We start from the raw sequence: 11,995 nt of genomic DNA on the forward strand, positions 1-11,995 counted from the left end.
GAAAGCAGCCTAAGTCAACACACTTCAGGACATACAAATAAAGGAACATGTTAAGATACGCCTGTTCCTCTGGAGAAAAACATGGTATAGGGAGGGTACCAGTGTGCTGAGTAAATAAAGTGTTACTGAACAGAAGAACCACATTTCTTAATTCTGTTGCGGTCTCATTTCAATGACCCCACAAGGCAAACATCCATCGAGCTGGCATTAAAAAAAAAAGGAATGGACTCAACTATGCACCAGATAGTAACTGCCCAGAATCTTATCAAGCATCTGAATTACAAAGGACAGGTTATGCCTGCATTTCTTCCCAAAGATGAAAACAGATGGGTTTTGTTAGTCTATGAAAGAAAATGTTAATACACTGTCTGCTCCCAGCCAGCACCATCACAACTATCATCCGTGTCTAACCTGATATTCCCAATTTCATATCTACTGGCATGGGTAACTATAAATTTAGAACTCAGTTCCTTTATTGCATTTAAAGTGTTTAGTAGCCACATAGAACTAGTAAACAGTGTATTGTACTGTTCAGGCATGACAGATAATTCTACTTCATAGGGATGCTTAAGATACTATACTTTTATTTTTACTGCAATTCTAACTATAGAATTTCTTAGGGACAGAAGATATGTCTTGTATTCAGTACCTCCAGTTTATATAACAAAATGCATATCACACACCACCAAACATTCACTACAGTTCTAATTGGTTAACTTAAAATACAGCAGATAACTGTCCACTTTTCCCATCTCCAATTTTCTTTCAACAAAAAGAACATGTCCCTCATATGAGGGACAGCAGGGATGATGTGGAACAGGATACAGAGTCTAGCAGGAGAAGGTCCATTTTTCAGTCCTGGATGTGCCAGAAGGTCACCATGTAGCTTTAGGCATGATAATTCATCTCAAAAGTTAAAATTAAACTATGCAGACACTAATTTTAAAACTTCATCTTGGAAGAACGTGAGACAGGCTCCTCACTATACAACCCAGGCTGGCCTCAACCTTGCCCAGTCCTCTTGTCTTAGCTAAGATTACAGTGTGAGCATTAAAACCAGCTTAAAACTATCTTATACCACAAGAAATCATTCATTCTGTCTACAAGACCTTTGTATGTGTCAAGAACATACCAACATACCAATAGGTACCTCAAATTAGACAGATGTCTTGCCAAAGTCATAGGTTATTGTGATTAGAACTACTTTTGGTCCACTAACTGAGCATGTGAACATTTTATCCAAACACTGGAAGTCATCTAAAGACTTAATAAGCCTCAAGCTTAAAAAAAACTGAGTTTCTTCCATGTGCCAAGACCAGAACTGAATACTCTGTCCTTATCTGATCAGAGAAACAAGGGCAAGTTTCTTGAGCAGCTAAATTTAACACCTCTTGTCCCATCACCTTCTATATTAGCCTCTGCCTAAAAACCAAGTAAACAGTACATAAATAAGACAAGAAAATCTCCCCCTAACAATATTATTTTATGAAATAGGTATTTTTATTCAATCTACATTCTTCACATTTAACTTGGAGGGAAAAAAAAAATCACAAATAGCATGCTGGTACAGACCTACAATCCCAGCTACTCAGGAAGTTGAGCCAGGAGGATCTTAAGTTCAAGGCCTGCTTGGAATACAGACTAAGTTCAAGGTCAACCCAAGTAGCTTGGTATGACCTTGTTTCAAAGTAAAAAATATAGCCAGGTATGGTGGCACATGCCTTTAGTCCTTTGGGAGGCAGAGGCAGAAAAATCTTAGGACGACCTGATCTACATAGCCATTTCTAGGTCAGTCACTGCTACAATAGTGAAACCCTATTCAGAAAAAAAAAAAAAAAAAAAAAAACATGTGTGTGAGTGTGTGCGTGTGTGGACACAGTGGCAGAGCACTTATGTTCAATTCCTAGTACCAACATAATGTGTGTTGGTAGCATCTTCATTGTAAACAAACTTCTTCATAATGACCTTCCCATAATATTTAACCTCCTTGCTTTTATCAATTTTATATGGCTTCAAGAGTAACGAAGAACAAAGAACTACAGAATCGACTACTCAGTGGTTAAGAGCACTTATTAGCTGTTCTTAAAATGGTCCCAGTGTCAATTCCCAGCAACCACATGGAAGCTCACAATTCTCTGTAACTTTAGTTTCAGAGGCTCTGACACCCTCTTCTGGCCTCTGCAAGAATCAGGCATCTAACTGGTACACACACATGCATGCAGGCAAAACACCCATTCACATAAAAATAAATTTTAAATGGGGAACCAAAAACAGATGCAATGTGAATTATTGCCTTGACTTCCTTTAAAGTTAGAAAACATGTGCAGCAATGTCAGTTCAGACATGATGTAATAAGATTACACCAACTCTGTCCGTTGCTGATACTAAATTTTTACTCTGTCTCCCACTGAGTGGGATGAACAATAACTGAGTTATCCCACCTGCGTGTGTTTATACATATTCACAAGGCAACAGCGTTTAGTCAATACTTCTTTCAGACGATGAGGAAGGAACACATGCAAAACCATAATGGCAATAAAAAGTTCCCACCATAGAAACGATCGTCTGAGATGAAGTTAACATTAAAACCCAACCATTGTTTTTAAGGCAGGTCTCTGTATGTAGCTATGGCTGTCCTGGCACTCAATATGCAGAACAGGCTAGCCTGGAACTCACAGAGATCCACCTGCTTCTGCCTCCAGGGTGCTGGGATTAAAGGTGTGTGTCACCTCACCCAGGTAAACCAACCAATGTGGTTGGAACAGTCATACATAGTGCCTTGCCATGGATAGAATTCAACATTTTATTCTTTTTCTGAATAAATGGATAAGCCTACAGTATTCCTAAGGAAAAAGAACAAAACTCCAATGCTAAGAACATCAAATATCTTTTACAAAAATAGAAACAGATGTCTCTGCAGCATGAGATCTACCTGTCACATAAAGGGACATTTAATCCCAGCACTCAGGAGGCAGAGGCAGGCGGATCTCTGTCAGTTCGAGGCCAGCCGGGCCTACAAGAGCTAGTTACAGGACAGCTTCCAAAGCCACAAAGAAATCCTGTCTCAAAACACACACACAAAACACTGTATTCAAAAAAGGTTTAAAGGTTTGCCTTCCTCTATATCAAGGAACTCAAAGAAACAGTGACCAAGAAAACATGGTCCTTGCCTGAAAGCCCATCAAAATCTCTAAGAAGAGCTAAAACTACAACACACAAAAATAAAATAAACAAATAAATAAAAAGGAAAGAAGCAGTAAGCTACATTAACACAGTGTCAAAAGCTGTTAGGAAAAATGAAGGTGGGGAGGGGTTGGGGAGGAGATGTTAAGAGCTAGGCAGCAGACAGAAAAGATTACGTGTATGAGAGAAACAGAGTATGTGTTTGGGTAGAGTGCTGAGAAAGCATGGAGGACTGTCTTGGAGAAAGAACTGTATACTCAAAAGCCCAGAGGAAAGAGAAACCATAAGCAGAGTACTGCATACTAAGGAAAACTGCAAACCAAAAGTTTTTACAGGAGATGTATACATCTTTTTAAAAGCTCAGATGACTAAATTCATAATTACTTCTCACCCTCAAGGAGGCCTACCTACCAAAGAGGTGGGAACCAGTGCACCCAAGGAAAAGCTCTCTTGTGGCATACAGCTACAGTTCTAGCACACAGGAGGCTGAGGCAGAAAAACAGAGTTCCAGCAACAGAACGAGGGCGCACTGTGGGGACAGGAGTAACAATATGAATCTCTGCCAATAGAATCCGCACTTTAAGCATCCTCCTGCACATCTAAACTGGAGAGGCACTCTAGGATGAAGATTCTCTACATTCACAGTTGCCAAACCTTACTACATCCCAGAACTACTAGGGGATCTCCAGAAAGATACTGGTATTTGGCTGCCCCCTGCCCTCTAGGCATGGTGGTTTAATTAGTTTGGGGTGCGGTGGTACCTGGAATCGTTTCAAAACTCCCCAAGTGATTTTCCCGTGCATCAAAGTTGGAGAGCCTATGACCTAATTGTTAAGAACCTGGACTGGGGCTGTCAAGGCTGCTTGAGTTCAAATTACCCAGCTAGATGACCTTGGGCACCAAAGGTGCCCGATCGCTCTGGGTCTCGGTTGCCTGGTCGGTAGAATGGGGTAACAGTCCTGCCAAGTCCTGCCATGCAGAGTGATGAAGTTCCCTGTCTAGCCTGGGGCCTGGCAGACGGACGGCAAGCGCTTGCTAAGGGTGGCTGTTTACTCTCCCCCAAGCGTCACCGTGCCCCCGACAGCAGTATCCTCACCGGACGGCAGCAACTCCGCCAGCCCAGCGGTGGACCGCATTCTCCTCGGAGTTGCCGCCACCACTCCAGACCCGCCCCTGTCCCCAGGCTGCCAGGGGCGCGCGCGGCCAGTCCGACCCTCCTGGGTCCGCTCACACCCGGCAGGAGCCGCGGGCCAGGACTGCGCTCCCGTGCCCGGCGCGTCCGCTTCAGAACCCAGGGATGAGCTTGCCAAGGCCCGGCACCGGGAGCACCGGAGAGCGCGAGAGCCCCCGCCTCAGCGGCCGCGAGGAAAAACACACACACACAGCGAGAGGGGAGGGTCCGGCCGCGCCGGCCGCCGCGTACCTGAGGCGACGGGCGGGGCCCGCATCGCTGGGCGGGCGCACCGCGGGCCGCACTCGGCCTGCCGCCTCACGCGACCCGCGCCATCGGGCCCGAGTTGCCACCGCCCAGGCCGGCCGTCCTCCGGCGGTCAGTCCGTCCACCCGTCGGTGACTCGCACACGGCGCCCGGGGGACGAAGAAGACCGGTCTCTTGGCCGGCCGGCTGGGCTCCGTTCAAGCAACTTCCGACTGCCAGGGGCGGTGGCGTCAAATAATTCCCCCAGCCGAAGGGACCACTGCGCCTGCGCGGCGCGTCTGACCCAAGATTTGTGTGGGAACCGAACGGGCAGCGTCAAATAAATCTCGAGACCAGGAGCCGGAAGCTGCGCGTGCGCAGCCGTCCCAGAGGGCCGCGCGAAGCGCGGCTACCCGCCCCCTCCTTTTCGGGCTCCAGGGGAGAGGGAGGAGTAAAGTGACGGAGCAGTTACCTCATCGCGGTGCTGGCTCAGAAGGCAGCCTGATGGAAAAGTCGGGATTTTCTCTGTGAAAAGTCATCTGCCATTCAGGCTCAAGGAATATGTCGCATGCCAGTATTATAGCTCTTCCTGTGCTCGACCCCTTATTACATGGGCGCAGCATTATTATGAGCAATACCCTCGCCAGGCCTGGTTGTGCATTAAAAGGATGAATCAGACTTCAGATTCAGAACCTGTCATCAACGAGTTGAATCCGATCTAGGAGATAAGACATTAATAGCGAGACATACAAGTTTAAGCACCTGCAATGTAGTGGACGTTTTGCGAACAGTACCATTTTCAATAATTTGATTTCAAATTCCACGAAGGAAGTAACAGCAGTAGAGAGGTACTTTCCTTGTCGGACTGAGAGGAAAGAGGGATGGTGAAGTCTTCATTGGAGGGACCTGGCCTTGTAACTGACCTTGGAATTCAGGGATGGAGGGATCAGTTTGTCAAGTTGTACAAAGAGACACGTTTGTATGGACAGAACAGAGAAAATAGTGATTCTCATCCTCAGAAGAGACTGTGGATCACAATAGTAATGAAGAAGAAACTGGTGCCCTCGTGGAAGAGATGAAGCAAGAATTTCTTCAAGACCACAGCTACCTCCAGGAAAGTAGCTAAAGGAAGGAAGAAGGGAACAGTGGCTAAGAAGGTGCCAGGACAGTATATAGATGAAACAATATAGTTTAATTAAACATGATTTTGACAAGTGCTTTGAAAAGCTCAGTCATTATTACTCCAAGCACCTCTCCTTCCCGTTTCTACACTACAGAGGCCAAAAAGCAAATCCCTCTTGACAGAGCATAACAGTGAAACAAAGTCCTAGTTCATAAAGCATAGACCAAAGTTCCAAGAGAGACTCGGGATATAAAGGAAGTCCTGGAGAAAACTGTCCTTCAACTTTCCCCTACTTCATGATTGGAATCATATCATACAATAACAGCAGATGTATCGGTCATTTTGAGACCTTGAGAAAGGCTGTGCTAAGAACTGTAAAACAAGGCAAGGAAGGCTTCTTCTTTAAGATATACTAAGGTAGATGTACTACCTTCCTGCTTTAAGGAGGGAGTAATGGATCTTATTTATACCACTTTCAACCACATCCCTAATGTGATTATTGAAAATCTATAGTATATTACTTGTGACTGATAGATTTGAAGATCAGCAGATGATAGGAATTGAAAGTGACAGACACAGAGGACTTGAAACTTTTTTAAAGCCCATGGGATGGGGCCTGGAGAGATGACTCAGAGGTTAAGAGCACTGGCTGCCCTTCCAGAGGTCCTGAGCAACCTCATGGTGGCTCACAACAATCTGTAATGAGATCTGGTCTGGTGCCCTCTTATGGCATGCAGGCATACATGCAGGTAGAACACTGTTTAAATAATAAGCAAATCTAAAATTAAAAAAGAAGTACACACGGGATGTAGCTTAATTGGTAGAGTGCTTGCTGGTGTGCATGAGGTCCTGGGATTCAATTCCCAGCATTGCACAAACTGTACATGATGGCATATTTGTCTTTGAACTCGTTGCACAGAGTGTTTTAGGACAGCTTTGGGCTACATGAAATCATGTCTTAAAGAATACTTGGGAAAGTGAAAATACCTCTACCCCTCCACCTTGAGATTTTAATTCATGGACAGCATTGCTCCTTTAAGGGGAGCTGTGAGGGAAGGATGTTTCTACTACTTTAAATAGGGAAAACAAACTGTGTTTATTTCTGACTTGAGGCTCCTGGAGTTTTTTATCAGTCTTATTTCACCAAAAAAAAAAAAACTGTAAGAGAACAGAAGTAAAATAAATATGAATTTTAAAACTCAAAACTTCCCAGCTATAAATTACCTAGTTGTTTTTTTCTGGTCATTTTCATATATATATTTATAATTGCACTTGCCACGGTAGATACAAATTTAAATTGAGATTCTTTTCTACTCTATAACATGTAATTTATAACATGTTTTAATATTCTTTTTAATTGACAACTAGTAATTTTACATGATATACATATTTTGAGGTTCAGGTGGCATTTCAAATATATACATGTATTCATGTAAACAATGGATAATGAACAAACAGAATGCCTTAACTTAGTATCTTGTTGTTGTAGTGTTCTCTGCTAGTAGCAGAGAAAAAGGGGTTTCTTTTACTTCATAATTCCAAGTTGCCATCCATTATTCATGGGGAAGTTGAGGCAGCAGGAACTTGAAGCAACTAGTCACTTCAACAGTCAAGAGCAGAGAGAGAATGAAGGAATGCATGTTTATGTTCAGCTCCTCCAGTTCACATTTATACAGTCCAGAACCCAAGCCAAGAGAATGGTGCTGCCTACAGTGGGCTGACTCCTCCCACATCAAACTGTCACTGAGACTCTTCTCAGATGATTCTAGATTGTAGCAAGCTGACAATCAAAACTGACCATCACACAGGGTAATTAGCATATCTATTATCAGATACACAGCATTTCGTGTGTGTGTGTGTGTGTGTGTGTGTGTGTGTGTGTGTGTGTGTGTGTTGGAAGTGCTCAGTTTCTCTTCACTGGGTATTTTGAAGTACGTCATTAACTATTATCAACTATGGTTATCCCACTGTTCAAAGTAAGACATAATAAATTACTCTTACCCAACTGCATCTCAGTACCATTAGTTTCCCTCTCTCCATTTGCCCTCCCCATGTCCCCCTCTACTTTGAGATTAACTTGCTAGCTGCCATGTGTATGTAAGGATGTTTGGTGTTTGTCTTTTTGTGCCTGTCTTATTTTTCTTCCCATTATGACATTCAATTCCATCCACATTGCTGTAAGGCCGAATGTCATTCTCTATGGCTCTTTACTATTCCATAGGGTATTGTACTGGCTGGTTTTGTGTGTAAACTTGTCACAAGCCAGAGTCGTCAGAGAAGAAGTATCCTCAGTTGAGGAAATACCCCCATGAGATTCATCTGTAGGCATTTTCTCAATTAGTGATCAAAGTGGGAAGGGCCCAGCCCATGGCAGATGGTGCCATTCCTAGCCTGGTGGTCCTGGGTTCTATAAGAAAGCAGGCTGAACAAACCTAAGGGAAGCAAGCCAGTTAGCAGCCCTCCTCCATGGCCTCTGCATCAGCTCCTGCCTCCTCCAGGTTTCAGCCCTGTTTGAGTTTCTGTTCTGACTTCCTCCAATGATGGACCATGATCTGCAATGTAAGCCAAATAAGTCCTTTCCTACCCAACTTGTGTTTTGGCCCTGGTGTTTTGCTGCAGCAATAGAAACCCTAAGACCGGTATGCACACCACATAGATACTGAAGCTGGTTCTATTCCTTGGCTGCTGTGAACAGTGCTGCCATAATGTGAAAATGCAAGTTCCCTTTGACATTCTGATTTCAATTCAATTCCTTTAAATGTGTTCTCTCCCAGCAGTGGGGTTGTTAGATGAGATATTTTTCTGCTTTTTTTTAAAAGGGAAATTCTCATAATGTCTGTAGTAATTTATATTTCCTCATACAATGAATGAGAGTTGCCTTTCTCTCGAGTCTTACCAACACTTACTTTATTCTTTTTAATTTTTAAAATGTTTTATTTTGTGTGGATGGATGTTTTGCATGTATGTATATCTGTGCACCACTTTTGTGTGTAGTTTCCATGGAGGCCAGAATAGGGTGGCTCACAACTGTCAGAGTTACAGATAGTTGTGAGCCACGATGTGGATTCAGGGAATCAAACCCTGGTCTTGCTGGGCATTGGTGGCACACACCTTTAGTCCCAGCACTTGGGAGGCAGAGGCAGGTGGATCTCTGTGAGATCAAGGCCAGCCTGGTCTACAGCACAAGTTTCAGGACAGCCTCCAAAGCAATATAGAGAAACCCTGTCTCAAAAAATAAAATAAAATAAAAACAAAACAACAACAACAAAAAAAACAAAAAACAAAACAAAACAAAAAACCCTGGTCTTCTGGAAGAGCAGGCCATACTCTTAACTAATGAGCTATCTCTCCAGCCCAACCTTTAGTCTCTTTTATAATATCCATTCTAAATTGGGTAAAATGACATCTTCCGGGGTTCCTGTGTAGTTCTTGATAATTCTTCAATTAATCTTTTCTTCATAGACTTCTTTTTTGGTCATTTGGCTAATTTTTTTTTAATGTCTACTCATGATATTTGCCCATTTTAAAATCAAATTCATTGCTTTTTTACTATTGAAATGAGTTTCTTATTATAGTCTACTTATTAATCCTCTTTCTTGGATGATTTGCAAATATTTCTCCCCTCCCACAGGTGGTCACATATCTCTGTTTCGTTTTCTCTGCAGGAAATTTGTAATGTGATCAATTCAATTTACGATTTTTTGCTTTTGTTATCTGTAGCCCAAGTTCTAATTGGTCTTAATAATAATAATAATAATAATAATAATAATAATAATAATAATAATAAAAACCCAGAGCCATGTATTGGAGTAAATGCTGAAAGATCAGAGAGACAAAGGAACAAGCCACAGTCACCTTTTACCTTGACAACTTCTCAGCCAAAAAGAGCCCAACCTACTGTCTCCTCCTGCCTTATATTCTTCTCTCCACCATCAATATCGCTTGCTGTCTGTCTGTATAGACTTCTAGACCTCTATGGTTAACTAGTGGCTAGCTCCGCCCTCTGATCTTTAGGCAAGCTTTATTCATTAGAGTACAAACAGTATATCACCACAATTGTCTATTTCTAAAAACCAAAAAAAACTCTTCCTGAACCAAAGCCCTGAGCAATTCACCCACATTTTCTTTTAGTAGTTTGATAGTTAAGCCTTTGTTCCATTTTAAGGTTTGGAATTTTGTTTGGTTGATTGGTTTTTGGTTTTGTTGTTATTTAATTTTTTTCTTTTATGTGTATGTTTTAGCTGCATGTATGTATGTGTACCATATGCATGCCTGGTGGCTGCAGAGACCAGAAGAGAGTGTTGGATTTCCTGGAAGTGGAGTTACAAATGGTATGAGCCACCATGTGGGTTCTGGGAACCAAACCTGGGTCCTCTACAAGAGTGGTATGTTCTCTTAATTGTTGAGACATCTCTCTAGCCCCTTAAGCTATTTTTTATATAGTAAGAGATGAAGAGATGTATCAATAGGTAAAAGCAGGTGTCACTCTTTCAGAGGACCTAGGCTCATTTCTCAACACCCACATAGCAGCTCACCACCTCTGTAACTCCAGTTCCAGAGAATCCAACCCTCTCTTCACACCACCAGGCATGCATGTACGCATGCATGAATGCAAGCAAAACACTCATACACATAAAATAAATTGTTTTTTAATCAAATGACTGTAATTATGTACCTTTATTTCTTGATCTATATTGTGCCCACTGGTCTATGTGTCTATTTTTATGCCAGTGCCTGTTTTGGTTACTATTACTTTGAGATACGTGTGTGTGTGTGTGTGTGTGTGTGTGTGTGTGTGTGTGTGTGTGTGTATTCTGTTTGTTTTCTCGAGACAGGGTTTCTCTGTGTAACAGCTCTGGCTATCCTGGAACTTGCTTTGAATACCACGTTGGCCTTGAACTCACAGAGATCTGCATGCCTCTGCCTCTCTAGTGCTGGGATTAAAGGTGTATATCATCATCACTAGGCACTTTGTAGTATAATTAAAGCATGGTATTATAATGGAATTCCACTTGCTTTTCTTTCCTTTTGTTTTCTCACCTACTAAATATTTTAGCCATAAATTACATGAATGTAAGAATACAAATAGACACCATAAACTTAGTAACCTTAAAATATGGCTTTTAATGATAAAGACTTACTGTGTGGCTGAGAAGGCAAAGTTTAGTATCAAGGGTTGGTGTAAGAGAGATTCAAATGAATTTTTTTGTAAATGGTGATATTTTTTAAATACACATGCACACACATTCCTTGAGGGAAAATTAAAGATTAAATATCTGAACACTTTGAAACATGAGCACATCGAGCATATAATAAACTAGAAGACACAGGAGATGCTGGACAGAGTAAAACACTGTTTTCTCCATGCACAGTATGATTCTCATTTGTTCCACAGCATACTCACTGACTAGAAGTGCAGAGTAAATGGGGGATGTATTTGTATGGAACCACAATGTCAAAATGTCACTTTGTATAGTGTTTTAAAGGTATTGCCCTGGAAAGAAGGAAGGACCAATGGTATGAGCTCTCAGAGCAGACTGTTTTCCAAAGATGGACATCAAACAATGGTATGACCCATCCTACAGGTTTCATTACATTTATCCCACTAACAGGCAAATCAGAGTTTCAGCTCTCTTTGGATCTGGCTGAACTCATTCCAATCTATAGGGCAGAAGTGATGCTATCCAAAAAGAGTCAGGAGACTTTCTGGAGCCAGTTTCAGCATCTGGGAAGGGTGCCTGAAGTATTTCTGTGTGTGCATTGGTCGCATTAGCCAGGATTTTATACCTTAAATTTTTCTCAGTCCTGTGATTGGATGGGCCAGGGTCATGAGTGCCAGCTTGCAGAATAATTGGGCCCCAGACCAAGTCCACCCTACGTGCGTCCCAACTGTCATGTTTTCCTCTTCAGAGTACTTGTGTACAGAGTGAATATGGGTGGATGTGTTGACTGACTGACTCTCACATTCCACTCAGGATGAGTTCAGGGCTCTCACCTACAAGTGGCCTTCTTGAGTTTTTTGTTTCCAGGGTGGTCCCAGCCTTGGCTTTTACCTTGTGTTCAGAATTCATCATTACAGCCAGGTGGGAGTGGTGCACTTCTTTGATCCCAGCACTAGGCAGGCAAACAGGTAGATCTCTGAGAGTTTGAGGCCAACCTGACCTACAGAATGAGTTCCAGGACAGCCAGGCCTACGCAGAGAAACCCTGTCTCAGAAAAAAAAATCATCACACCTGACCTTTTGCAGCCCAGATGGTGTACCCAAGGCATCC

At 42.5% G+C, this 11,995-nt stretch overlaps 1 protein-coding gene across 8 annotated transcripts in view; it reads right to left on the bottom strand.

Moving 5' to 3' along the window:
- The window catches only part of Ralgapb (Ral GTPase activating protein non-catalytic subunit beta), a 93,541-nt gene extending 88,785 nt beyond the window's left edge, over positions 1-4,756 (bottom strand). For 7 of the 8 annotated variants that reach the window (XM_051187519.1, XM_051187510.1, XM_051187485.1 and 4 more), the window contains exon 1: positions 4,607-4,756. The gene's annotated coding sequence lies outside the window, so the exon portion shown is untranslated. Of the gene's footprint in view, positions 1-4,279; positions 4,420-4,606 lie in introns of those variants that run through there. The other variant, XM_051187474.1, reaches the window with a different exon arrangement.
- Positions 4,757-11,995: the final 7,239 nt, after the last annotated feature.

Source organism: Phodopus roborovskii, unplaced genomic scaffold (genome assembly GCF_943737965.1).
Source record: "Phodopus roborovskii unplaced genomic scaffold, PHOROB, whole genome shotgun sequence".
Taxonomy (NCBI): domain Eukaryota; kingdom Metazoa; phylum Chordata; class Mammalia; order Rodentia; family Cricetidae; genus Phodopus; species Phodopus roborovskii.